Genomic DNA, 25,796 nt, shown 5'->3' with positions numbered 1-25,796 from the left:
GCCATCAGCCCTGTTATAGGTAAGATTTTCTTTTCGTTTGTATAACCTAACCTATGTATAATTAATTAACTTGTGAATTAGCTTTTGAATTATATATTGTGAGTTAGCTTTGAAGTGCAAATAATGAAATTGTTAAATTCTTGAATTTAATCTGCGGTGTGTTCTTTTCCTTTTTTCTCTTTTTTCAACGAGCGCAAAAACCCCTTGGGAACTCATTATAGAGCTATCGAAGCCCCAAGCGGTTTTTACATGGTCCTACTACACCGGAATAATTATAGAAACCATTGAATTACCAACGACCAACTGGATAACCACAGCACACAAAAGCGTTTCAAAAGTCAACCATTAATATTACCACACAAAATCGTTTCAAAAGCCAGCTGTTAGCAGCACCACACGAAAGCATTTCAAAAGCTAGCCGTTAGCAGCACCTGAGCGTTTCAAAAGCGACAAGCACTACACCAGCAAACAAACACGAGCGGTCAAACAAAGGCACAAATGTACGTGGTTTGAGTTCAACTTTTTTTTGTTCTTTGCACTAGTAGGGAAATTACAATTAATTTAACTTCCCGGCGTACCAATATCGCGATTTTATTAATAAAAACAAATTATACGTATGTGTGGCAATTAAGTTACACAGATTTACATAAAGTCTTTGATTTAGTAGTTTGTTTGCTGTAACGCATATTTTCGAGGAATATCGCAACCAGCTGCACAAATTCAACATAACCCCACTTTTCACTGTAGTGTGGCAATTTATTTGCAACAACACTTTAACGCAATTTATCGCAAGTCACTGCCAATATTTTAGCACCATTAAACACTTAAGTGTAATAAATTTAACCAGTTCTTTAAGTTGTGACATAAATCAGCGTTACTGCCATTAAATCAAAGTCACTTAACCTTATCTTCTTATACACACAACACTAACACTGCAGTGAGATTGGTGACAAGAGTGTTCGCATAAAGCATAATTAGCTGAAAAAATTAAAGGCAATATACACAGAGAATAATTTGCGTGTTTACCCCTTGGCGACAATCCATTATATTGGGCATATACCCACTAGCTACATCGTCCTATCTTAAGCTGAACGTGCCTTCGTGAGCTGCCCTATAACAAGTTAGATCCATTTTGCCCTTAATCTCAGTACTGATATCATGTCGAAAGCGATGGAAAATTACATAAGGATGGCTGATGAAGTCATAGAATTTGAAGCTGACTTCAACACCACACCCGACTCCGAGCATACCAAGTATACTCTGGCTATCCAACAAGAAGAGTTAAAGGCAAAGTGGAAAAAAGCAAAAACAGCCCATGACGACATAATAGCTGGGGACACTCTAGAGGGAAAAAATATATCAGCTGTTAAGATAAAACACAAAAGTGCTTACGCAGTCTACTTGCGTTGCATGTCAAACATATCAAAGCGACAGGCCACATTCAACAAACCCGACCCTAAGCCCGAAGAACAGCACGAACGGGATACAAATATGCGTCTACCCCCGTGTGACACTGATGTGTTTAAAGGAGATTACTTATCTTGGCCTACATTCAGAGACCTCTTTACGGCCATATATATTTTATATAGGCGACTCACCCCGGTAGAGAGATTGTACCACTTGATACAAAAGACCCAGGGTGAGGCTAAAGAGATAGTGCAAAAGTGCCCACTCACAAACGAAGGCTTCGGTATAGCGTGGCAAAATCTGGTAGACAGATACGAAAACAAACGCATACTAGTGAATACTCAGCTGAAGACACTGTTCAGCTTAGAGGCGGTCGAAAAGGAATGCGGCACTTCAATTAAAAAGCTGCAGCGAGACATCAACAACTGTATCGCCTCCTTAAAGACACATCAAATCGATGTGTCAAATTGGGATGCGATTATAACTTATTTGTGCTCAACGAAATTACCAAAAAGCACACTAGCCTTATGGGGGCAAACGGTTCAAAATAAAATAGAAATATCCAAGTGGGAAGACATGGATAAATTCTTACAGAACCGTTTCCAGACACTTGAGTTAGTCTCTGGCATAACTGAGGATAGCCTGGAAACCAAGAACCCGAAAACCAATAATGGTAGACAATCCACTGAAAACTCTCACAGGAAGCTAGGTGCTTTTAAGACGAGTGTAACCAAAGGTGCGTGCAAGATGTGTAAATCCACTGAGCACAAACTACAACATTGCCAACGGTTCCGCACATTGGCGGTTTCCGATAGTATCACCTTCATTAAAAACAAGAAAGGGTGTATTAACTGCCTATCCTCAGGACATACTGTGTCTAGGTTTTCAAGCTCCTATAATTGCGCCACCTGCAAGCAAAGACACAATACGCTCCTACATATTCAGGCAACGGACAGCAACTAAAACGCAAACAACAATAACACCCACCCTGGCCCATCAGCCCAAGCGCAACAAAGGCGCACCTATTCCAATAATCAAAGCACTGGAAATAACCAAAGCAATGGAAATAACCACTTCAAGGCCTGCTTTACAAACACAAGTAAAGGGGTTTTACTAGGTACGGCCCGCATCAATATATTCTACAACAACACCAACTTCTCCGCGCGGGCACTTATAGATTCGGGGTCAGAATGTACTTTCATAACTGAAAGACTTAAACGTCGCATAAACTTGCCATCTCAGCGGATGTCTGCGCATGTTTCAGGAATCACCAATCAAGTGTCAGCACAAGTAAAGGAGGCGTGTCATATACAACTGCGGTCTCCAATTGATCCGACAATAAACATTGCCACCACCGCGCTTGTACTGCCGCAACTAACTGGCAATCTACCAACATGCAAGGTGGATGCCATGGCCATGCAGGCCTTCCCGAACCTAGTATTAGCTGACAAACGTTTTTTTTGTCAATTAGCAAGTCGACCTGATATTAGGAGGCGACATTTATGCACAGGTGATGCTAGGGGGAATAAAAAAAGACGTGTTAGGAACACTGCTAGCCCAAGAGACGGTATTCGGCTGGATATTGACCGGCCAAACCGAAACAATCTCACCCAGCGAGAAATATGTGTCGTTTGTCAGTGAAGTGCAATTAGACAGAGAGCTACGATCATTTTGGGAAACAGAGGAAGTCCCCAAGGACAAAACGTACAACCATGATGACAAGTATTGTGAAGAATTGTATAAGAATACAACGATTCGAAATGATAAGTGTAAATATATTGTATCCTTGCCTTTTAAACAGGAATTCCAAAATATAAACAATTAGGTCCCTCATTAAAAATTGCGCGATTTTTCCTAATGGAAACGCGTTTAGCTAAAGACCCACCATTACAGTCAGTTAATTAATTATACATAGGTTAGGTTATACAAACGAAAAGAAAATCTTACCTATAACAGGGCTGATGGCTGCAGTGATCACGGAGGTTTCCAAAAAAGGAGTGAAAGAGTTTCTTTCTTATAAAACGCGTTCAACCCTCAATTCCGTCGAAAAGCGGTTTTGAGGGGTAATTGAACGAAAGTAAGTTAAATTAGAAAGTCGCGCACCAACACATACACATACGTCTGCACGGATATATATAGCCGTTGGTGTTAGTGCGCGAAAGTAGATAAAAGCAAACACAGATAGTTTACATTAGGCTGGGTCTCTATTGGCCGTGCTCATTTTTGGGTTTAGCTTGATGGCCTAAACATGCCGGCCCCCTTGCTAGAAGCAACATCGGTAGACTCCTGCGGCCATCTTCCCTGATCAACTTAACACTAACTAATATATATAAATGAACAAAATTCATGGATGTCCCAATAAGGGCAGCGGCATGGCGGTCTTTTGCTTGACACAGTAATTAGTATTTCGGTTCCATCCGTAAATCGTGGAGCTGTAGTAAAGAAAAAATAAGCGTTAGGAAATAGTACGTGGTTGAGTTCAATTTTTTGCACCTCTTCTCACACGAATGGAACGTGAAGCTAGTTTGAATGTTGTGGAAGATTTAGGAGCGGCATGCCCCAGACAAGAGCCAGCCAAATATACTGCTCTGCGCTAAAAAAGGGCCAAACGTAGATGGCAATGTGCCCGGCAGTATCAGCTCCGGATATATATCGGCCCCCACACGAGTCGAACCGGACTTGACACAAAAAATGTTGGATCGGCGAGCTTCTTATGGGTATACGGTGTCGCGACCGAGGGGTCGACATTCGCGCTTGGACTCACACGGACGTAGTTGGGAACGATCGTGGCGTGAATCGTGAGCCTACGGTTCTGCCCATGTTTACCCCTTATTCGCAAGAGGCACCCTTGTTGTGATCCGTAGTTTTCCTCGTCGAGGTACAACTGTCGAGCCAGGTCGCGTGAAATTATCGAAGTTGTGGCGCACGCGTCGATGAGTGCGCGTATCAAGTGCAATCGCCCTCGCGCCTCGATTTTGATAACGGCAGTTGGCGATATTGATGTAAAGGGCCGAAGTGCTACGATCTCCCGCGTGATTTGCCCCGTTCTGAAGGCCGCTGGCAGTCGTCGAGAGTGTCGTTCAAGCTGGGCCTGCGAACCTATTCTCTCCAACTCGTATCCTTGACGGGGGCGGAAAGTCCGGGATTCCGCTCCTCGTGCGTGTTGACGCCGGTTCGGGCTGCGGAAAGTCCGTGATTCCGCTACTCCCTTGTACTCCCTTGCTTCCACCTTCCTACTGGTGGCCGGGCGGAAAGGCCGTGATTCCGCTCCGGCTTCGTCCAACTCTCCTTCTTCTAGCTCGCGTGGCCCGCTGTCAGTTCCTATTTCTGATGCTTGAAGAGACAAAATGTGTCCGTCTTCGCTATCCATCTGAACGCTCCATGGCCTGGTATCAACTTCCTGGGGCTCCGGATTGTCGAAGCTCTGGTGCAACGTGGTGTGGTGGTCCCCTTGGCACTGGTGACAACGTCCTTTGCTCGTGCAGTCGGCGGTGCAGTGTGCTACTGATAGGCAGTTGCCGCAGTATCGTCCTAATGCGGCTTCCCTTTGCCTTTCCTCTGGCGATTTGGCTCGGTATACCGGGCATAACAGGATCGGGTTTCGCTTGTCGCACAGGTGGCATGGTTTCGGGTACCGCTGGGCCATGCGTTCCGCCCTCCTGCGTAGAGTCGAATACCGGGTCATATTGGACCTGAAAAGGGGTAATTGTCATTGGTCAGGGTTTAGAAGTTGAGGGGATTTCATCATGCTTGAGGGGAGTTGGGTGTTGAGAAGATATTCACAAGGTTGAGGCGTTCTGCCCATATACGCCGCTACATCAAACTATTCACTTCCGCCCCTAAGTTTACATTTGTATAGTGTAATCAACAAAAAAAAAAAATTGTAAGGTCTGACAAATAAATTATACATTGACCGCACTATAAGAAATCAGGTGTATTTGATCTGGGTGGTAATAGGATATTTGAAGAAGATCATTTATTTCAGGTTATAAATTCATAAAACACGGCCCAAAAAAAGAAGGCAGGGGGAAAAAAAAAATGTGATCGCGTTTTTCCCGGTTTGCCGCCTTAGCATCTGGCAACACCATATGAATTTTTGTAGTGTACATTGTGTTATTGTGAAAGTGGATTGTGTTACCCTTCAATGAAATTCCTGTCATTGATGAGAAAAAACGAGGTACGCATCAGTTTATTTTTTTACACACAATACTAATTCTCTTTTCTTTCTTTTTCTTTCAGGTGAGCTGCACAGTTTGGGAGCAACATGAATTTAAATCCATTACAATGAGATATGGTTTGGAAAAACACCATATACCATTGTAATGGATTTTTTTGGACCATTTAAAGGGTTTGCAAAGCTTATGGCGCGATCGAAACAAAGATTATGACAACTACGATAGAGATCTTACCAGTCTTAAAAAAAAATAATGAAAATTAAATGGGAACTTAATCTGACAGTGAATTCGTTACATGAACGATTAGAAAATATTAAAACCTGGTTTTACAATATAAGAGCAGCGATGGATATTAATGGAAATAATAAAATACATACTTTTTTCCATGAATATTATGAAAAATGTGCCGAATTTTTACCATTTGGCAAAGGTAACACTAGACATACTTTCAAATGTGATTTGTGCAATTCTTGCCATGTTAAGCTCATAAAATTGCAAGCGCACAGATATCGCAAACATGGTATAGGTGAATTACATTTTAGTTGTAGTAAATGTTGCAAACGTTTTAGTCGTATCCAAATTTTGCTTAATCACAAAAAAAAGGCATTTACTAAAACGGCCGTTAAGGAAGAGAAACAAGAGGCTTGTTAAGGAAAAAAATACAAAAGGAAGCCAAATTATTGAGAAACCAACACAGTCTGAACTAACGTTCAAATGTTATATGCGATAAGAGTTTTGAATGTGCAAATGAATACAAACTACATTTGGATATACATCCAAAAGGCGATCGCAAATACGCTTGTGAGGAATGTGGAGGTACGCACAAAAATCAAAAGCTTCGCACAATTAACCGCAAGCAATACGCGGCCGGATGGTCGTCCTTGTCCGCCCTTCAAAATTATCATACTCGATGGAGCTGATTCAATGACACATGCTGCACAGGCTGCCCTACGTCGAACCATGGGGAAGGAAAGTCGTAGTACACGTTTCTGTTTAGTGCGCAATTATGTGTCGCGCATTATTGAGCCGATTACATCGCGTTGCACAAAATTTCGTTTTAAAGCGTTGGGTGATGAACAAATCATTGCGCGTTTGCGTCATATTTGTGAGTTGGAGGGCGTCAAGATAGATGATACTGCTTTTCAGTCGATTGTACAAATACCTGGTGGTGATATGAGGCGCGCCATAACAACACTTCAATCATGTTAGCGCCTCAAAGGAACAACAAATACTATAAGCACTGCAGATTTGTTGGAAATGTCTGGCATTGTGCCCGAGCATTATTTAGTTGATTTTTTTTTTTTGGATGTATGCCGATCAGGAAATTATTCAAATTTGGAGGAATTTGTACGACAGATAGGCTATGAAGCTTACAGAATTAGACAAATGCTAGAGCAATTTAATGAGTATGTCATTCGTTGCCCATCACTAACCAATAAGCAAAAGGCTTTAATCTGCGATAAACTGGGTGAATGCTCATTTCGTCTACAGGATGGTGGCTCTGAATATCTCCGAATCATGGATTTGGGATGCGCAATCATACTAGCACTTAAGTGAAAATACAAACTTATACTTTGAAAGCAAAGTTTTCCGCCAGGAGGGTAGAATCGGGCTTGGAAGAGGTGCTCACAAAGTGTTTGTCACGTTTCGCAGACGAGGAGCGATACTTCCAGGATAGGCGAATGGTGAAATTGTATATGAAATTTATTGAGAGTCATCAGCATTCTATGGAATGCTATGAACAACTATTCAATGCAGGTATCGGACCCATGGTTGCGGATTTTTATATATGCTGGGCATATCATTATGATTCATGTGATAATATACGTAAAGCCGATGTAATCTTTCGCCGTGGCATAGCATGAGGGACAACGTTCAGTAATTTTTTTGTTTAATTTTATTTACTCATTCTCTAATTTTTGGCTTTCTTTTACTAGAGATATCAAAATCGTCTACCTTTAACGTCACTATGCAAGGCCAAACTCTGAGTAAATCCGGTGCAGAGTGTCCTCCACCTCCACCACCAATGGCCACATCTTCCACCAGCTGTAAATGAAGATAATTTAATGCGTTCTTCTGGTGGTGAAAGTCCACGTAAACAAGGATCAGCAATCCAGCCGAATCCAGTAGGGGCCACCACCACCATTTCCAGCACGCCGTGGATCGCCGCCAATTCCAAATCGAAGCGGAAATGCACCACCTTTACCTACTAGTCCAAATAATAACAATTAAAGGCCGAAATGAGAACGGATTCAGCGAGGCTGTGCATCAATGCCACAAGGCAATATTTCTGGCTGTTAAATAACTGCGATTTTGCTTTAAAAGTTTTAGGGACGTTTTCTGAAGTAGACTTCAAAGATTTTTCAAAATTTGTGCTTATAAGGTAGATCAATTTTTAAATTCATATAAGAAAACGGCCTTAGTTTTAATTTTTTTTGTTTTATGCTTGTGCTCAAACAAATATTGTTTAACTTTGCAACATCGTATAAATAAGAAGGTAGTCCACTCAAATTTTTTTGACGTATTTGAGGATTTTTGAAGTTTCACAATGTTTGTTGTTTTGCTAAAAGCATTGGCATACTATTACTGTTTAGGTCGAAATTGTGGTTTTCCGGGATTGAAATTTTCTTCAGGATGAAAACGCCATGGTCGTCTGAGACAATAATAATATGCTTTAGTACGATTTATGTGCATATATATCGATTTAGAATACAGTAAAACATGCAAGTTTCATATCAGTGCTAAAAAGGCACAGAATATGTGTCGGGGGGGCTTAACTCTCATAATTAGTGGCGAACCTGCAGAACTACATGGCAATGTTCTCCCTGCAAACTTGGTTTTAGTCGCTAACTTCAGATTTTGGGACTGTATTAGAAGTTCTGAGTATACAGTTTTTGTATACTTTATTGTCGCACAGTGTAATCAAGACGAATTTTATTCCAGAAATTTTATGCAAATAACGAAGCGAACTCTGATATAGAACGCACGAGATGTCACTCAATGGCAATTCATCACTATATTTAATCGATTTACGTGCAGAATGGTGCTTCCATACAATCTCGTGAGCCAATCATTCTGAATTACGAGATGAACAATGACAGCAATTCCTATTTAAAATGTAGTATGTAAGTATGAATTAATATTATATATTTCCATTAAATTGCATCTAATTTTTTATTAAAGTAGCATCTTTTATCTGCATGCCAGTTAATAACTAGCATGCAGCACAACAGATAGATATATCTTTGAAAAGGGGGGGTCGTAGGTTGTATGTTTCGGTTCTGGATCGTGGGTTCGGTTACTGCTCTCTGGATCCCTGATCCTCTTCGCTGGATGGGAGTAGCACGAGTTTAGTGAGGGGTCTTTTAACCTTTTCCTTTGCCGTCATGAGATCCACTACTCGTACTCGTCCATCCGATCCCGGATGGAGGTTAATAACCCTCCCGAGCCTCCACTCATTGGGTTGCAGGTTGTCTTCTTTTATGACAACTAGATTGTCAAGCTAAATTTTTGATTTAGGTTGGCGCCATTTGTTCCTTTTTTGAAGTTCGACGAGGTATTCCGTCTTCCATCGTCGACAAAAGGTGTGGTGTAGGGCTTTTAGTCGCTGCCATCGATTAATAATTGATGCGGGGTTTTCGTCCGCATCTGGCTCCGGGGATGCTAATAGGTGTCCCCCTATTAAAAAGTGCCCCGGGGTTAATGGTTCTAGGTCGGACGGTTGATTTGAAGGGGGCGTTAGGGGGCGGGAGTTGAGGCAGGATTCTATCCTGCAAAGCAGGGTAGAGAATACCTCAAAGGTGTATTTATTTATTTATTTATTTATTTATTTATTCATATTATAGTCCAGGACAATCAGAACCTCCTTACAGACTATTTACTAATATATCTTCACTAATAAATATAAAATATTCAAATAATTTCATTCAATAGCAGTTTAAACCTAAATTTATTTAATGCAAAATCAATATCTATAGAATACAGCAAATTAAACTCCCTCATTGCCCTAGCAATTGGAGAGTTGGAAGCATAAGTCGTTCTAAATCTATCTAACCAGAAAAAATCGTGACATCGAAGGGTTCGCGATGGTACATTGAACCGTATACGTTCTAAAAGATAGGGCGAGTCAACCATCCCATTGATGATATCATATAAAAATGTCAATGAAAGCATTGATCTTCTACTCACTAAAGATTTAAGGTTAATTAAAAGACACCTAGAACTGTATGATGGAACAGGGTCCTGAAAACGCAAAGACCGGAGGGCAAATCGCAAAAATATTTTTTGAATACGCTCAAGTCGGTCTATATGGCAGGCATGGCCTCCAAATGAAAGCAGCATATTCTAGTTTAGACCGCACTAGGGTTGTAAATAAAAGTTTTAAAGTATAAGGATCACTAAAATCCATACTGAAACGGCGAATGAACGCGAGTGTGGAATAAGACTTCGCAATGACATAATTAATCTGACTGTGGAATAGAAACTTCGCATCAAAGACTACACCAAGATCTGATATTTCATCAACAACCCTCAGCGTAGAGTCCCCAATATGATAAGAAACAGGAAGAACATTTCGAGTTTTAGCAAAGGTAATACTAAAACATTTACTTATATTTAAAAGCAGACGATTCCGTTTACACCAGTCCATTACGTTATCAAGATCAGCTTGGAGCATAGTGGACTCAGATTGAGTCGTGATTGCTGCAAAAATTTTCAAGTCATCAGCAAACAATAAGAATTCAGCATAACTGAAACAATGACGTATGTCATTAATAAAGATAACAAATAATAAGGGCCCAACACACTCCCTTGGGGTACACCAGAATTGGCAGTAAACGACCGCGAAGAAATACCATCTACCACAACAACACAGCTACGATCTGCCAAGTAAGATCTCACCCAAGATAGCATACTAGTATGGAAGCCGAAGCCAGCAAGTTTAGATATTAGTAATGAATGGTTGACTTTGTCAAAAGCCTTCGAAAAATCGGTATAGATAGTATCAACTTGCACCCTCCTATTAAATGAAGAAATACAGTATTCAGAAAATACTGCTAGATTAGTTACAGTTGATCTGCCAGGCATGAATCCATGCTGATTAGGTGAAATCAAGGTCTTTACTGCGAAGAATATTTTATCCTTAACTACAATTTCAAACAATTTCGAGACAGTGGAAAGTTTAGAAATAGGACGGTAGTTGGCAACATTACTTTTATTACCACTCTTGAATATCGGGGTAATAGACGTTACCTTCCAAGCGTTTATGAAATCTCCATTCCTGAGAGATTTATTAAAAATTAATAAGATTGGATACGCAACTGCTGCAATATTTTTAAACAAAAAAGAACAGAACCCATCTACATCCATTTGCACTGACGACTTGATCACCGAGATGCCACAAATGACATCTTCAAGAGTCAGGGAGAATTGACCAAAATTAATAGGGGTGTCATTTTCCGTATCTAGTTCCTCGGTGAGAAACGTCCCAGTCTCAAAATTCGCCCCGAAAAAATCAGCAAAGAGGTTGACAGCTTCGCCGACGGAATACTTCATATTTGCTTTAGGTTGGCGCCATTTGTTCCTTTTTTGAAGTTCGACGAGGTATTCCGTCTTCCATCGTCGACAAAAGGTGTGGTGTAGGGCTTTTAGTCGCTGCCAGCGGTTAATAATTGATGCGGGGTTTTCGTCCGCGTCTGGCTCCAGGGTGCTAATAGGTGTCCCCCTATTAAAAAGTGCCCCGGGGTTAATGGTTCTAGGTCGGACGGTTGATTTGAGGAGGGCGTTAGGGGGCGGGAGTTGAGGCAGGATTCTATCCTGCAAAGCAGGGTAGAGAATTCCTCAAAGGTGTATTTAAGGTTGGATGCTACCCTTTTGAAGTGAAATTTAAAACTTTTCACTCCCGCTTCCCACAATCCCCCCATGTGAGGAGCAGACGCAGGAATAAAATGCCAGTTCAGATTTTGGTATGTATAGGTTGTTCATGTTTAGGCCATCTAGCTAAACCCAAGAATGAGCACGGCCAATAGTGACCCAGCCTAATGTAAACTATCTGTGTTTGCTTCTATCTACTTTCGCGCACTAACACCAACGGCTATATATATCCGTGCAGACGTATGTGTATGTGTTGGTGCGCGACTTTCCAATTTAACTTTCCAATTTAACTTACTTTCGTTCAATTACCCCTCAAAACCGCTTTTCGACGGAATTGAGGGTTGAACGCGTTTTATAAGAAAGAAACTCTTTCACTTCTTTTTTGGAAACCTCCGTGATCACTGCAGCCATCAGCCCTGTTATAGGTAAGATTTTCTTTTCGTTTGTATAACCTAACCTATGTATAATTAATTAACTTGTGAATTAGCTTTTGAATTATATATTGTGAGTTAGCTTTGAAGTGCAAATAATGAAATCGTTAAATTCTTGAATTTAATCTGCGGTGTGTTCTTTTCCTTTTTTCTCTTTTTTCAACGAGCGCAAAAACCCCTTGGGAACTCATTATAGAGCTATCGAAGCCCCAAGCGGTTTTTACATGGTCCTACTACACCGGAATAATTATAGAAACCATTGAATTACCAACGACCAACTGGATAGCCACAGCACACAAAAGCGTTTCAAAAGTCAACCATTAATATTACCACACAAAATCGTTTCAAAAGCCAGCTGTTAGCAGCACCACACGAAAGCATTTCAAAAGCTAGCCGTTAGCAGCACCTGAGCGTTTCAAAAGCGACAAGCACTACACCAGCAAACAAACACGAGCGGTCAAACAAAGGCGCAAATGTACGTGGTTTGAGTTCAACTTTTTTTTGTTCTTTGCACTAGTAGGGAAATTACAATTAATTTAACTTCCCGGCGTACCAATATCGCGATTTTATTAATAAAAACAAATTATACGTATGTGTGGCAATTAAGTTACACAGATTTACATAAAGTCTTTGATTTAGTAGTTTGTTTGCTGTAACGCATATTTTCGAGGAATATCGCAACCAGCTGCACAAATTCAACATAACCCCACTTTTCACTGTAGTGTGGCAATTTATTTGCAACAACACTTTAACGCAATTTATCGCAAGTCACTGCCAATATTTTAGCACCATTAAACACTTAAGTGTAATAAATTTAACCAGTTCTTTAAGTTGTGACATAAATCAGCGTTACTGCCATTAAATCAAAGTCACTTAACCTTATCTTCTTATACACACAACACTAACACTGCAGTGAGATTGGTGACAAGAGTGTTCGCATAAAGCATAATTAGCTGAAAAAATTAAAGGCAATATACACAGAGAATAATTTGCGTGTTTACCCCTTGGCGACAATCCATTATATTGGGCATATACCCACTAGCTACATCGTCCTATCTTAAGCTGAACGTGCCTTCGTGAGCTGCCCTATAACAAGTTAGATCCATTTTGCCCTTAATCTCAGTACTGATATCATGTCGAAAGCGATGGAAAATTACATAAGGATGGCTGATGAAGTCATAGAATTTGAAGCTGACTTCAATACCACACCCGACTCCGAGCATACCAAGTATACTCTGGCTATCCAACAAGAAGAGTTAAAGGCAAAGTGGAAAAAAGCAAAAACAGCCCATGACGACATAATAGCTGGGGACACTCTAGAGGGAAAAAATATATCAGCTGTTAAGATAAAACACAAAAGTGCTTACGCAGTCTACTTGCGTTGCATGTCAAACATATCAACGCGACAGGCCATATTCAACAAACCCGACCCTAAGCACGAAGAACAGCACGAACGGGATACAAATATGCGTCTACCCCCGTGTGACACTGATGTGTTTAAAGGAGATTACTTATCTTGGCCTACATTCAGAGACCTCTTTACGGCCATATATATTTTATATAGGCGACTCACCCCGGTAGAGAGATTGTACCACTTGATACAAAAGACCCAGGGTGAGGCTAAAGAGATAGTGCAAAAGTGCCCACTCACAAACGAAGGCTTCGGTATAGCGTGGCAAAATCTGGTAGACAGATACGAAAACAAACGCATACTAGTGAATACTCAGCTGAAGACACTGTTCAGCTTAGAGGCGGTCGAAAAGGAATGCGGCACTTCAATTAAAAAGCTGCAGCGAGACATCAACAACTGTATCGCCTCCTTAAAGACACATCAAATCGATGTGTCAAATTGGGATGCGATTATAACTTATTTGTGCACAACGAAATTACCAAAAAGCACACTAGCCTTATGGGGGCAAACGGTTCAAAATAAAACAGAAATATCCAAGTGGGAAGACATGGATAAATTCTTACAGAACCGTTTCCAGACACTTGAGTTAGTCTCTGGCATAACTGAGGATAGCCTGGAAACCAAGAACCCGAAAACCAATAATGGTAGACAATCCACTGAAAACTCTCACAGGAAGCTAGGTGCTTTTAAGACGAGTGTAACCAAAGGTGCGTGCAAGATGTGTAAATCCACTGAGCACAAACTACAACATTGCCAACGGTTCCGCACATTGGCGGTTTCCGATAGTATCACCTTCATTAAAAACAAGAAAGGGTGTATTAACTGCCTATCCTCAGGACATACTGTGTCTAGGTTTTCAAGCTCCTATAATTGCGCCACCTGCAAGCAAAGACACAATACGCTCCTACATATTCAGGCAACGGACAGCAACTAAAACGCAAACAACAATAACACCCACCCTGGCCCATCAGCCCAAGCGCAACAAAGGCGCACCTATTCCAATAATCAAAGCACTGGAAATAACCAACGCAATGGAAATAACCACTTCAAGGCCTGCTTTACAAACACAAGTAAAGGGGTTTTACTAGGTACGGCCCGCATCAATATATTCTACAACAACACCAACTTCTCCGCGCGGGCACTTATAGATTCGGGGTCAGAATGTACTTTCATAACTGAAAGACTTAAACGTCGCATAAACTTGCCATCTCAGCAGATGTCTGCGCATGTTTCAGGAATCACCAATCAAGTGTCAGCACAAGTAAAGGAGGCGTGTCATATACAACTGCGGTCTCCAATTGATCCGACAATAAACATTGCCACCACCGCGCTTGTACTGCCGCAACTAACTGGCAATCTACCAACATGCAAGGTGGATGCCATGGCCATGCAGGCCTTCCCGAACCTAGTATTAGCTGACAAACGTTTTTTTGTCAATGAGCAAGTCGACCTGATATTAGGAGGCGACATTTATGCACAGGTGATGTTAGGGGGAATAAAAAAAGACGTGTTAGGAACACTGCTAGCCCAAGAGACGGTATTCGGCTGGATATTGACCGGCCAAACCGAAACAATCTCACCCAGCGAGAAATATGTGTCGTTTGTCAGTGAAGTGCAATTAGACAGAGAGCTACGATCATTTTGGGAAACAGACGAAGTCCCCAAGGACAAAACGTACAACCATGATGACAAGTATTGTGAAGAATTGTATAAGAACACAACGATTCGAAATGATAAGGGTAAGTATATTGTATCCTTGCCTTTTAAACAGGAATTTCCAAAATATAAACAATTAGGTCCCTCATTAAAAATTGCGCGATTTTTCCTAATGGAAACGCGTTTAGCTAAAGACCCACCATTACAGTCAGTTAATTAATTATACATAGGTTAGGTTATACAAACGAAAAGAAAATCTTACCTATAACAGAGCTGATGGCTGCAGTGATCACGGAGGCTTCCAAAAAAGGAGTGAAAGAGTTTCTTTCTTATAAAACGCGTTCAACCCTCAATTCCGTCGAAAAGCGGTTTTGAGGGGTAATTGAACGAAAGTAAGTTAAATTGGAAAGTCGCGCACCAACACATACACATACGTCTGCACGGATATATATAGCCGTTGGTGTTAGTGCGCGAAAGTAGATAAAAGCAAACACAGATAGTTTACATTAGGCTGGGTCTCTATTGGCCGTGCTCATTTTTGGGTTTAGATTGATGGCCTAAACATGCCGGCCCCCCCTGCTAGAAGCAACATCGGTAGACTCCTGCGGCCATCTTCCCTGATCAACTTAATACTAACTAATATATATAAATGAACAAAATTCATGGATGTCCCAAAAAGGGCAGCGGCATGGCGGTCTTTTTGCTTGACACAGTAATTAGTATTTCGGTTCCATCCGTAAATCGTGGAGCTGTAGTAAAGAAAAAATAAGCGTTAGGAAATAGTACGTGGTTGAGTTCAATTTTTTGCACCTCTTCTCACACGAATGGAACGTGAAGCTAGTTCGAATGTTGTGGAAGATTTAGGAGCGGCATGCCCCAGACAAGAGCCAGCCAAATATACTGCTCTGCGCTAAAAAAGGGCCAAACGTAGATGGCAATGTGCCCAGCAGTATCAGCTCCGGATATATATCGGCCCCCACACGAGTCGAATCGGACTTGACACAAAAAATGTTGGATCGGCGAGCTTCATATGGGTATACGGTGTCGCGACCGAGGGGTCGACATTCGCGCTTGGACTCACACGGACGTAGTTGGGAACGATCGTGGCGTGAATCGTGAGCCTACGGTTCTGCCCATGTTTACCCCTTATTCGCAAGAGGCACCCTTGTTGTGATCCGTAGTTTTCCTCGTCGAGGTACAACTGTCGAGCCAGGTCGCGTGAAATTATCGAAGTTGTGGCGCACGCGTCGATGAGTGCGCGTATCAGGTGCAATCGCACTCGCGCCTCGATTTTGATAACGGCAGTTGGCGATATTGATGTAAAGGGCCGAAGTGCTACGATCTCCCGCGTGATTTGCCCCGTTCTGAAGGCCGCTGGCAGTCGTCGAGAGTGTCGTTCAAGCTGGGCCTGCGAACCTATTCTCTCCAACTCGTATCCTTGACGGGGGCGGAAAGTCCGGGATTCCGCTCCTCGTGCGTGTTGACGCCGGTTCGGGCTGCGGAAAGTCCGTGATTCCGCTACTCCCTTGTGACGATCTGAGCCCCGCTTCCTCGCTCTTTGATGACGTTGGTGTGTAATGGATGGGCGGAAAGTCCGTGATTCCGCTCCATCTTTGCGGCGTTTGTGTGCGAGTGGGGGCCGAAACTTCCTTGGTTCCACCTTCCTACTGGTGGCCGGGCGGAAAGGCCGTGACTCCGCTCCGGCTTCGTCCAACTCTCCTTCTTCTAGCTCGCGGGGCCCGCTGTCAGTTCCTATTTCTGATGCTTGAAGAGACAAAATGTGTCCGTCTTCGCTATCCATCTGAACGCTCCATGGCCTGGTATCAACTTCCTGGGGCTCCGGATTGTCGAAGCTCTGGTGCAACGTGGTGTGGTGGTCCCCTTGGCACTGGTGACAACGTCCTTTGCTCGTGCAGTCGGCGGTGCAGTGTGCTACTGATAGGCAGTTGCCGCAGTATCGTCCTAATGCGGCTTCCCTTTGCCTTTCCTCGGGCGATTTGGCTCGGTATACCGGGCATAACAGGATCGGGTTTCGCTTGTCGCACAGGTGGCATGGTTTCGGGTACCGCTGGGCCATGCGTTCCGCCCTCCTGCGTAGAGTCGAATACCGGGTCATATTGGACCTGAAAAGGGGTAATTGTCATTGGTCAGGGTTTAGAAGTTGAGGGGATTCCATCATGCTTGAGGGGAGTTGGGTGTTGAGAAGATATTCACAAGGTTGAGGCGTTCTGCCCATATACGCCGCTACATCAAACTATTCACTTCCGCCCCTAAGTTTACATTTGTATAGTGTAATCAACAAAAAAAAAAATTGTAAGGTCTGACAAATAAATTATACATTGACCGCACTATAAGAAATCAGGTATATTTGATCTGGGTGGTAATAGGATATTTGAAGAAGATCATTTATTTCAGGTTATAAATTCATAAAACACGGCCCAAAAAAAGAAGGCAGGGGGAAAAAAAAATAAATGTGATCGCGTTTTTCCCGGTTTGCCGCCTTAGCATCTGGCAACACCATATGAATTTTTGTAGTGTACATTGTGTTATTGTGAAAGTGGATTGTGTTACCCTTCAATGAAATTCCTGTCATTGATGAGAAAAAAAGAGGTACGCATCAGTTTATTTTTTTACACACAATACTAATTCTCTTTTCTTTCTTTTTCTTTCAGGTGAGCTGCACAGTTTGGGAGCAACATGAATTTAAATCCATTACAATGAGATATGGTTTGGAAAAACACCATATACCATTGTAATGGATTTTTTTGGACCATTTAAAGGGTTTGCAAAGCTTATGGCGCGATCGAAACAAAGATTATGACAACTACGATAGAGATCTTACCAGTCTTAAAAAAAAATAATGAAAATTAAATGGGAACTTAATCTGACAGTGAATTCGTTACATGAACGATTAGAAAATATTAAAACTTGGTTTTACAATATAAGAGCAGCGATGGATATTAATGGAAATAATAAAATACATACTTTTTTCCATGAATATTATGAAAAATGTGCCGAATTTTTACCATTTGGCAAAGGTAACACTAGACATACTTTCAAATGTGATTTGTGCAATTCTTGCCATGTTAAGCTCATAAAATTGCAAGCGCACAGATATCGCAAACATGGTATAGGTGAATTACATTTTAATTGTAGTAAATGTTGCAAACGTTTTAGTCGTATCGAAATTTTGCTTAATCACAAAAAAAAGGCATTTACTAAAACGGCCGTTAAGGAAGAGAAACGAGAGGCTTGTTAAGGAAAAAAATATAAAAGGAAGCCAAATTATTGAGAAACCACCACAGTCTGAACTAACGTTCAAATGTTATATATGCGATAAGAGTTTTGAATGTGCAAATGAATACAAACTACATTTGGATATACATCCAAAAGGCAATCGCAAATACGCTTGTGAGGAATGTGGAGGTACGCACAAAAATCAAAAGCTTCGCACAATTAACCGCAAGCAATACGCGGCCGGATGGTCGTCCTTGTCCGCCCTTCAAAATTATCATACTCGATGGAGCTGATTCAATGACACATGCTGCACAGGCTGCCCTACGTCGAACCATGGAGAAGGAAAGTCGTAGTACACGCTTCTGTTTAGTGCGCAATTATGTGTCGCGCATTATTGAGCCGATTACATCACGTAGCACAAAATTTCGTTTTAAAGCGTTGGGTGATGAACAAATCATAGCGCGTTTGCGTCATATTTGTGAGTTGGAGGGCGTCAAGATAGATGATACTGCTTTTCAGTCGATTGTACAAATACCTGGTGGTGATATGAGGCGCGCCATAACAACACTTCAATCATGTTAGCGCCTCAAAGGAACAACAAATACTATAAGCACTGCAGATTTGTTGGAAATGTCTGGCATTGTGCCCGAGCATTATTTAGTTGATTTTTTTTTTTTTGATGTATGCCGATCAGGAAATTATTCAAATTTGGAGGAATTTGTACGACAGATAGGCTATGAAGCTTACAGAATTAGACAAATGCTAGAGCAATTTAATGAGTATGTCATTCGTTGCCCATCACTAACCAATAAGCAAAAGGCTTTAATCTGCGATAAACTGGGTGAATGCTCATTTCGTCTACAGGATGGTGGCTCTGAATATCTCCGAATCATGGATTTGGGATGCGCAATCATACTAGCACTTAAGTGAAAATACAAACTTATATTTTGAAAGCAAAGTTTTCCGCCAGGAGGGTAGAATCGGGCTTGGAAGAGGTGCTCACAAAGTGTTTGTCACGTTTCGCAGACGAGGAGCGATACTTCCAGGATAGGCGAATGGTGAAATTGTATATGAAATTTATTGAGAGTCATCAGCATTCTATGGAATGCTATGAACAACTATTCAATGCAGGTATCGGAACCATGGTTGCGGATTTTTATATATTCTGGGCATATCATTATGATTCATGTGATAATATACGTAAAGCCGATGTAATCTTTCGCCGTGGCATAGCATGAGGGACAACGTTCAGTAATTTTTTTGTTTAATTTTATTTACTCATTCTCTAATTTTTGGCTTTCTTTTACTAGAGATATCAAAATCGTCTACCTTTAACGTCACTATGCAAGGCCAAACTCGGAGTAAATCCGGTGCAGAGTGTCCTCCACCTCCACCACCAATGGCCACATCTTCCACCAGCTGTAAATGAAGATAATTTAATGCGTTCTTCTGGTGGTGAAAGTCCACGTAAACAAGGATCAGCAATCCAGCCGAATCCAGTAGGGGCCACCACCACCATTTCCAGCACGCCGTGGATAGACGCCAATTCCAAATCGAAGCGGAAATGCACCACCTTTGCCTACTAGTCCAAATAATAACAATTAAAGGCCGAAATGAGAACGGATTCAGCGAGGCTGTGCATCAATGCCACAAGGTAATATTTCTGGCTGTTAAATAACTGCGATTTTGCTTTAAAAGTTTTAGGGACGTTTTCTGAAGTAGACTTCAAAGATTTTTCAAAATTTGTGCTTATAAGGTAGATCAATTTTTAAATTCATATAAGAAAACGGCCTTAGTTTTAATTTTTTTTGTTTTATGCTTGTGCTCAAACAAATATTGTTTAACTTTGCAACATCGTATAAATAAGAAGGTAGTCCACTCAAAATTTTTTGACGTATTTGAGGATTTTTGAAGTTTCACAATGTTTGTTGTTTTGCTAAAAGCATTGGCATACCATTACTGTTTAGGTCGAAATTGTGGTTTTCCGGGATTGAAATTTTCTTCAGGATGAAAACGCCATGGTCGTCTGAGACAATAATAATATGCTTTAGCACGATTTATGTGCATATATATCGATTTAGAATACAGTAAAACATGCAAGTTTCATATCAGTGCTAAAAAGGCACAGAATATGTGTCGGGGGGGCTTAACTCTCATAATTAGTGGCGAACCTGCAGAACTACATGGCAATGTTCTCCCTGCAAACTTGGTTTTAGTCGCTAACTTCAGATTTTGGGACTGTATTAGAAGTTCTGAGTATACAGTTTTTGTATACTTTATTGTCGCACAGTGTAATCAAGACGAATTTTATTCCAGAAATTTTATGCAAATAACGAAGCGAGCTCTGATACAGAACGCACGAGATGTCACTCAATGGCAATTCATCACTATATTTAATCGATTTACGTGCAGAATGGTGCTTCCATACAATCTCGTGAGCCAATCACTCTGAATTACGAGATGAACAATGACAGCAATTCCTATTTAAAATGTAGTATGTAAGTATGAATTAATATTATATATTTCCATTAAATTGCATCTAATTTTTGATTAAAGTAGCATCTTTTATCTGCATGCCAGTTAATAACTAGCATGCAGCACAACAGATAGATATATAAAAGTGCGAACGTCAAGCTGTGAAGTTGTGTTTTGATTTCTACTGTGCCTTATTTTGTCTTAAATAAATAAATTTGTTTGTTTAAATAATTATTGTGCTAAAAATAAGTGTAAACACGTTGTGTACTGCATTCGCAATTTAAAGTTCTGCTTTTCTTTACTAAAATAAATTGTATCTTAAAAATAATTGATAAAGTGTGTATATCCATACATACATACATATTTGCCGAGTCACTTTGCATATTTGTTGTTGCATTTGATTGGCATTTACATATTTTCAGTTTTCAATTGTTATTTGCTCGTGCACATTTACTTCATTTTCTTTTCACTGCCACAGCTGTTTGCATTGTGTGTTGTTAAGCGTCAGTTAATAGCGATCTTAAACTGCACATACAGTGATCTTCAAACTGCTCAAACAGTGATTTTCTTACTGTGATCTCCAAACTATTTTCACTGCCTCCGTCTGTTTAATCAATTTTACTTTAACTTATAATGTCTTGCAATTTTGTTAACTGCCAATTGAAAGGTGATACCGAGCGTTTCGTGTCGTGCTGGTTTTGTGATGAGCTTGCTCATATGAAGTGCGCTAGTTTGACAGCAAGGGTGTGTGATGCGATCAACGATAACAAGGGTGTGCGTTGGTCGTGCTTGAAATGCAGATCCACCGAAGTGGATCTTTTTAAGCTTTTCAAACATACCCGAAACGCATTCTCCGAAATCGGTAAGGAACTTTCTACATTAGGGGATAAATTCAAGTATTATGAAAACTTGTTTAAAACTTTCAAATGTATTACCGATTCAGCTGCTAATGCTAACAGCGACAGTCGTGACAGCAAACGAAAACGAACTGATGTCTCGGCTGGCGTATTGACCCTAGACCCCGTTCAAAACATCCAGAACCCAATCGTTCCTACACCTAGCACGATAGAATTAATAAACTTAGCATCTCCAAGTCCTCTTACAGTAGAGCCTTCAACATCAAAGGCACCTCCAACAAAACTAGCAGCTAGAAAAAATATTGAACCTGCAAACCGTTCTCAGGCGACTGAGCCTGGAACTAGGAAGTTGGTTGTAGTCCCTCCTCAAAAATCGATATTCGTGTCAAGATTCGACAGGGATACTACTGAGGAGGATCTGAAATCGTATATCTTCTCAAAAAGGAAAACCCATGACGTAACAATTCGGAAATTTAATTTTAGTTATGAAAGAAACGTATCTTCCTTTAGATTAGATGTACCTATTGACCATTTTGACACTATCTTGAGTAACGATTTTTGGCCTTCTGGGGCACTTGTGCGGGAATTTGAATATAGGCGGAATAAGAGTGTTCCAAACTTGGCAAAGATCACTGTTAATAACACTGAGTCAAAAAACTGAACGAAAAATCTGCTTTAGATATACTTTACCAAAATGTTAGAGGCTTAAACACCAAGTTAACAGAACTGTTTTTAAAATCATTTAACTCAAGCTACGATATAATTGCTTTAACCGAAACCTGGCTGAAACCTCATGTTTTTAACTCAGAGATCCTCTGTAATGACTACCAGATATATCGAAATGACCGGGGTTCTGCTTGCTGTACACTCTTCAATACCATCTGAAGAGATTTGCGTAACCGCCACCGATACAACTGAGTTCTAGTGCATACGCACACAACTAGCAAATATCCACATTTATTTGGCCATCTGTTATATCCCGCCATCTTCTGAACTGTTCGTTTATATGAATCACATTTCCTTGCTAAGAACTGTTAATTCGATGCTAAAGCCTTCCGATTCCATTATTGTCTTGGGTGACTTCAATATGCCACACATATCATGGTGCATCTCTGACTTTAATATCGTACCAGTTTCGTCAAAGTCTTCCAACAATGAATTTCTAGACGGAATGTCTGAGCTGTGCCTTCAACAAATCAACATCCAATCGAATAAATTCGGAAGAGTGTTGGATTTAGCCTTTGTGGATGATGAATCTAAATATTCCATTAGTCGATGCGAACCCATTATTGAACCTGAAGATGCTTACCACCCTTCCCTCAAAATAGTTTACGAAGTTGTAAATTATGCTTGTAACAGCGGAAATAAACGATACGACTCCAGTTATCGCTTCGACTTTGCGAAGGCCAATTTTAAAAAATTAAATCGTGATCTATCTCGAATAGTGTGGCCAACATTTAATGCTGATGTGGAGCAAAGCGTTTCTCACTTTTACAATACCATTTACTGTCTTTTTGAAAAATACGTACCTAAGCGGATTTGTGTACATTCCGATACAAGCCAAGTATGGTTCACTAAAGAGCTGAAAATTTTAAAGAATAAAAAGTCTCGATCTTTCAAGTTGTTCAAAAAGACGGGTTTACATAACCATTACTTACAGTACTCGATTCTACGCTGCAAGTATTTTCAATTGAACAAAAAGTGTTACAAAGCTTATCTTTGTAAAATGAAAAGAAATATAACTTGCAACCCGAAGGCATTTTACGGATTCGTAAACTATAAACGCAGGGTGAAAGGGTTTCCATCATCCATGTAATTCCAAGATAATATTTCCAGCGATGATCAAGAGATCGCCGACTTCTTTGCGGAATTTTTCAAATCAAATTACTCTATTGAGACCAACGTTCCACCTAATGAATACCCATACCATATTGATTCATGTTATTCAATCAGAGCTCCATTTATATCTTCAGAAGATGTATTATCTTATTTAAAAACTTTAAAACTATCATATTCATACGGCCCCGACAGGATCCCGACACACTTTCTTAAAAAATGTGCCGCAAACATCTATCAGCCGATAACAGATTTATTTAATTTATCTTTAATTTATGGCGTTTTCCCAACAATATGGAAGGAATCTTTTCTTATTCCGCTTCATAAAAATGGAAGCAGGTCTTCAATAGAAAACTACCGGGGCATAGCAAAGTTATCCGCTATCCCAAAGTTATTTGAGGCTATTGTTACCCACCACCTAACATTCCCTATTTCCCCCATAATTGCAAGCTCGCAGCATGGGTTCTGTAAGGGCAAATCACCTATCACCAATTTACTAGAATTTACCACCCACGTTTCTAATGGATTTACACTGATGTAATTTACACCGATTTCAGTAAAGCTTTCGACAAAGTATCACACCCATTACTTATTCATAAGCTCAGTCAACTCGGTTTTCAACCCCGTCTTATATGTTGGATTTCTTCGTATCTTGGTTATCGTACGCAAAAAGTAATCTTTAAAAATACACTTTCTGGGGTCATCAATGTTTCTTCTGGTGTTCCTCAGGGCAGCCATCTTGGTCCGATTCTGTTCTTGTTGTTCATAAACGATATATCTGGTACAATTAAATACTCAAAAATCTTGATGTACGCAGACGATGTAAAACTTTTCAAATCATGTGCCTCGGTTGAGGAACATTCCTTGCTTCAAATGGATTTAAATCACTTGGTAACCTGGTGCAATGTAAATTATATGCCGCTCAATCTCAAAAAATGTAAATTCATGTGTTTTTCTCGGAGAGTTTCGCCACCAGCTTCATATACAATTAACAACTATAGTCTAGAAACTGTAAATAATTTTATTGACTTGGGAGTCATGATGGATTCCAAACTTAGTTTCAATCTTCATATTAATGCTACAGTGAATAAAGGCAAAGGTGTTTTTGCATTTGTTAAACGGTGGTCAAAAGAATTTAACGACCCTTACATAACTAAAGCACTTTTTACAACATTAGTTAGGCCAATATTAGAATACGGCTCGATAATTTGGAATCCGCGTTATCAAGTCCATGCAGACAGTCTCGAATCAATACAAAAACAATTTTTACTATTTGCCTTAAGAAATTTCCAATGGGACTCTTTAACTAATCTTCCACCTTATACTAATCGATTAAAGCTTATCAATCTTCCAACTCTTGCTAGTCGAAGGGAAATGCTTGGTGTGATATTTATGACAAAACTTTTAAATGGATCAATTTCGAGCCCATTCCTTCTGAATGAAGTGAACTTTTGCGTTCCCTCTCGGACATCGAGACACTTCAAACCTCTTCTGCTGAAACAATGTAGAACGAATTTCGAACAAAATGAACCTTTTCGGCGTTTATGCCAAGATTATAACTCTCACTCAAACACATTTGATAGCTCGGACTCCCTTTTTTCTATAAAAAAGATTGTTCTCACCTCTCTAAATTAATGTATAATACGTTTGCTTCTGTTCTCTTTAAGTATTACGCTTGGCTGATGAAATTTCTTCTGTAGCTGAGCAGTCTCAGATCGTGACGCTTGACAAACCGCTGCCCATCAAAGACTCGGCAAAATAAAAAAAATAAAAAAAGGGGGGGGGGTGTCGTAGGTTGTATGTTTCGGTTCTGGATCGTGGGTTCGGTTACTGCTCTCTGGATCCCTGATCCTCTTCGCTGGATGGGAGTAGCACGAGTTTAGTGAGGGGTCTTTTAACCTTTCCCTTTGCCGTCATGAGATCCACTACTCGTACTCGTCCATCCGATCCCGGATGGAGGTTGATAACCCTCCCGAGCCTCCACTCATTGGGTTGCAGGTTGTCTTCTTTTATGACAACTAGATTGTCAAGCTAAATTTTTGATTTAGGTTGGCGCCATTTGTTCCTTTTTTGAAGTTCGACGAGGTATTCCGTCTTCCATCGTCGACAAAAGGTGTGGTGTAGGGCTTTTAGTCGCTGCCATCGATTAATAATTGATGCGGGCTTTTCGTCCGCATCTGGCTCCGGGGATGCTAATAGGTGTCCCCCTATTAAAAAGTGCCCCGGGGTTAATGGTTCTAGGTCGGACGGTTGATTTGAAGGGGGCGTTAGGGGGCGGGAGTTGAGGCAGGATTCTATCCTGCAAAGCAGGGTAGAGAATTCCTCAAAGGTGTATTTATTTATTTATTTATTTATTTATTTATTTATTTATTTATTTATTCATATTATAGTCCAGGACAATCAGAACCTCCTTAAAGACTATTTACTAATATATCTTCAC

At 40.6% G+C, this 25,796-nt stretch overlaps 2 pseudogenes; both read left to right on the top strand.

Annotated features, from left to right (window-relative positions):
- Positions 1-6,296: 6,296 nt before the first annotated feature.
- Positions 6,297-7,139, top strand: LOC137234780 (replication factor C subunit 4 pseudogene; annotated as a pseudogene).
- An 11,169-nt stretch (positions 7,140-18,308) lies between these two features.
- LOC137234779 (replication factor C subunit 4 pseudogene) lies at positions 18,309-19,118 on the top strand (annotated as a pseudogene).
- The last annotated feature ends 6,678 nt before the right edge of the window (positions 19,119-25,796 follow it).

This window comes from Eurosta solidaginis, chromosome X (assembly GCF_040869045.1).
Source record: "Eurosta solidaginis isolate ZX-2024a chromosome X, ASM4086904v1, whole genome shotgun sequence".
NCBI classification, from domain to species: Eukaryota; Metazoa; Arthropoda; class Insecta; order Diptera; family Tephritidae; genus Eurosta; species Eurosta solidaginis.
This window is presented reverse-complemented; position numbering and strand designations above follow the sequence as displayed.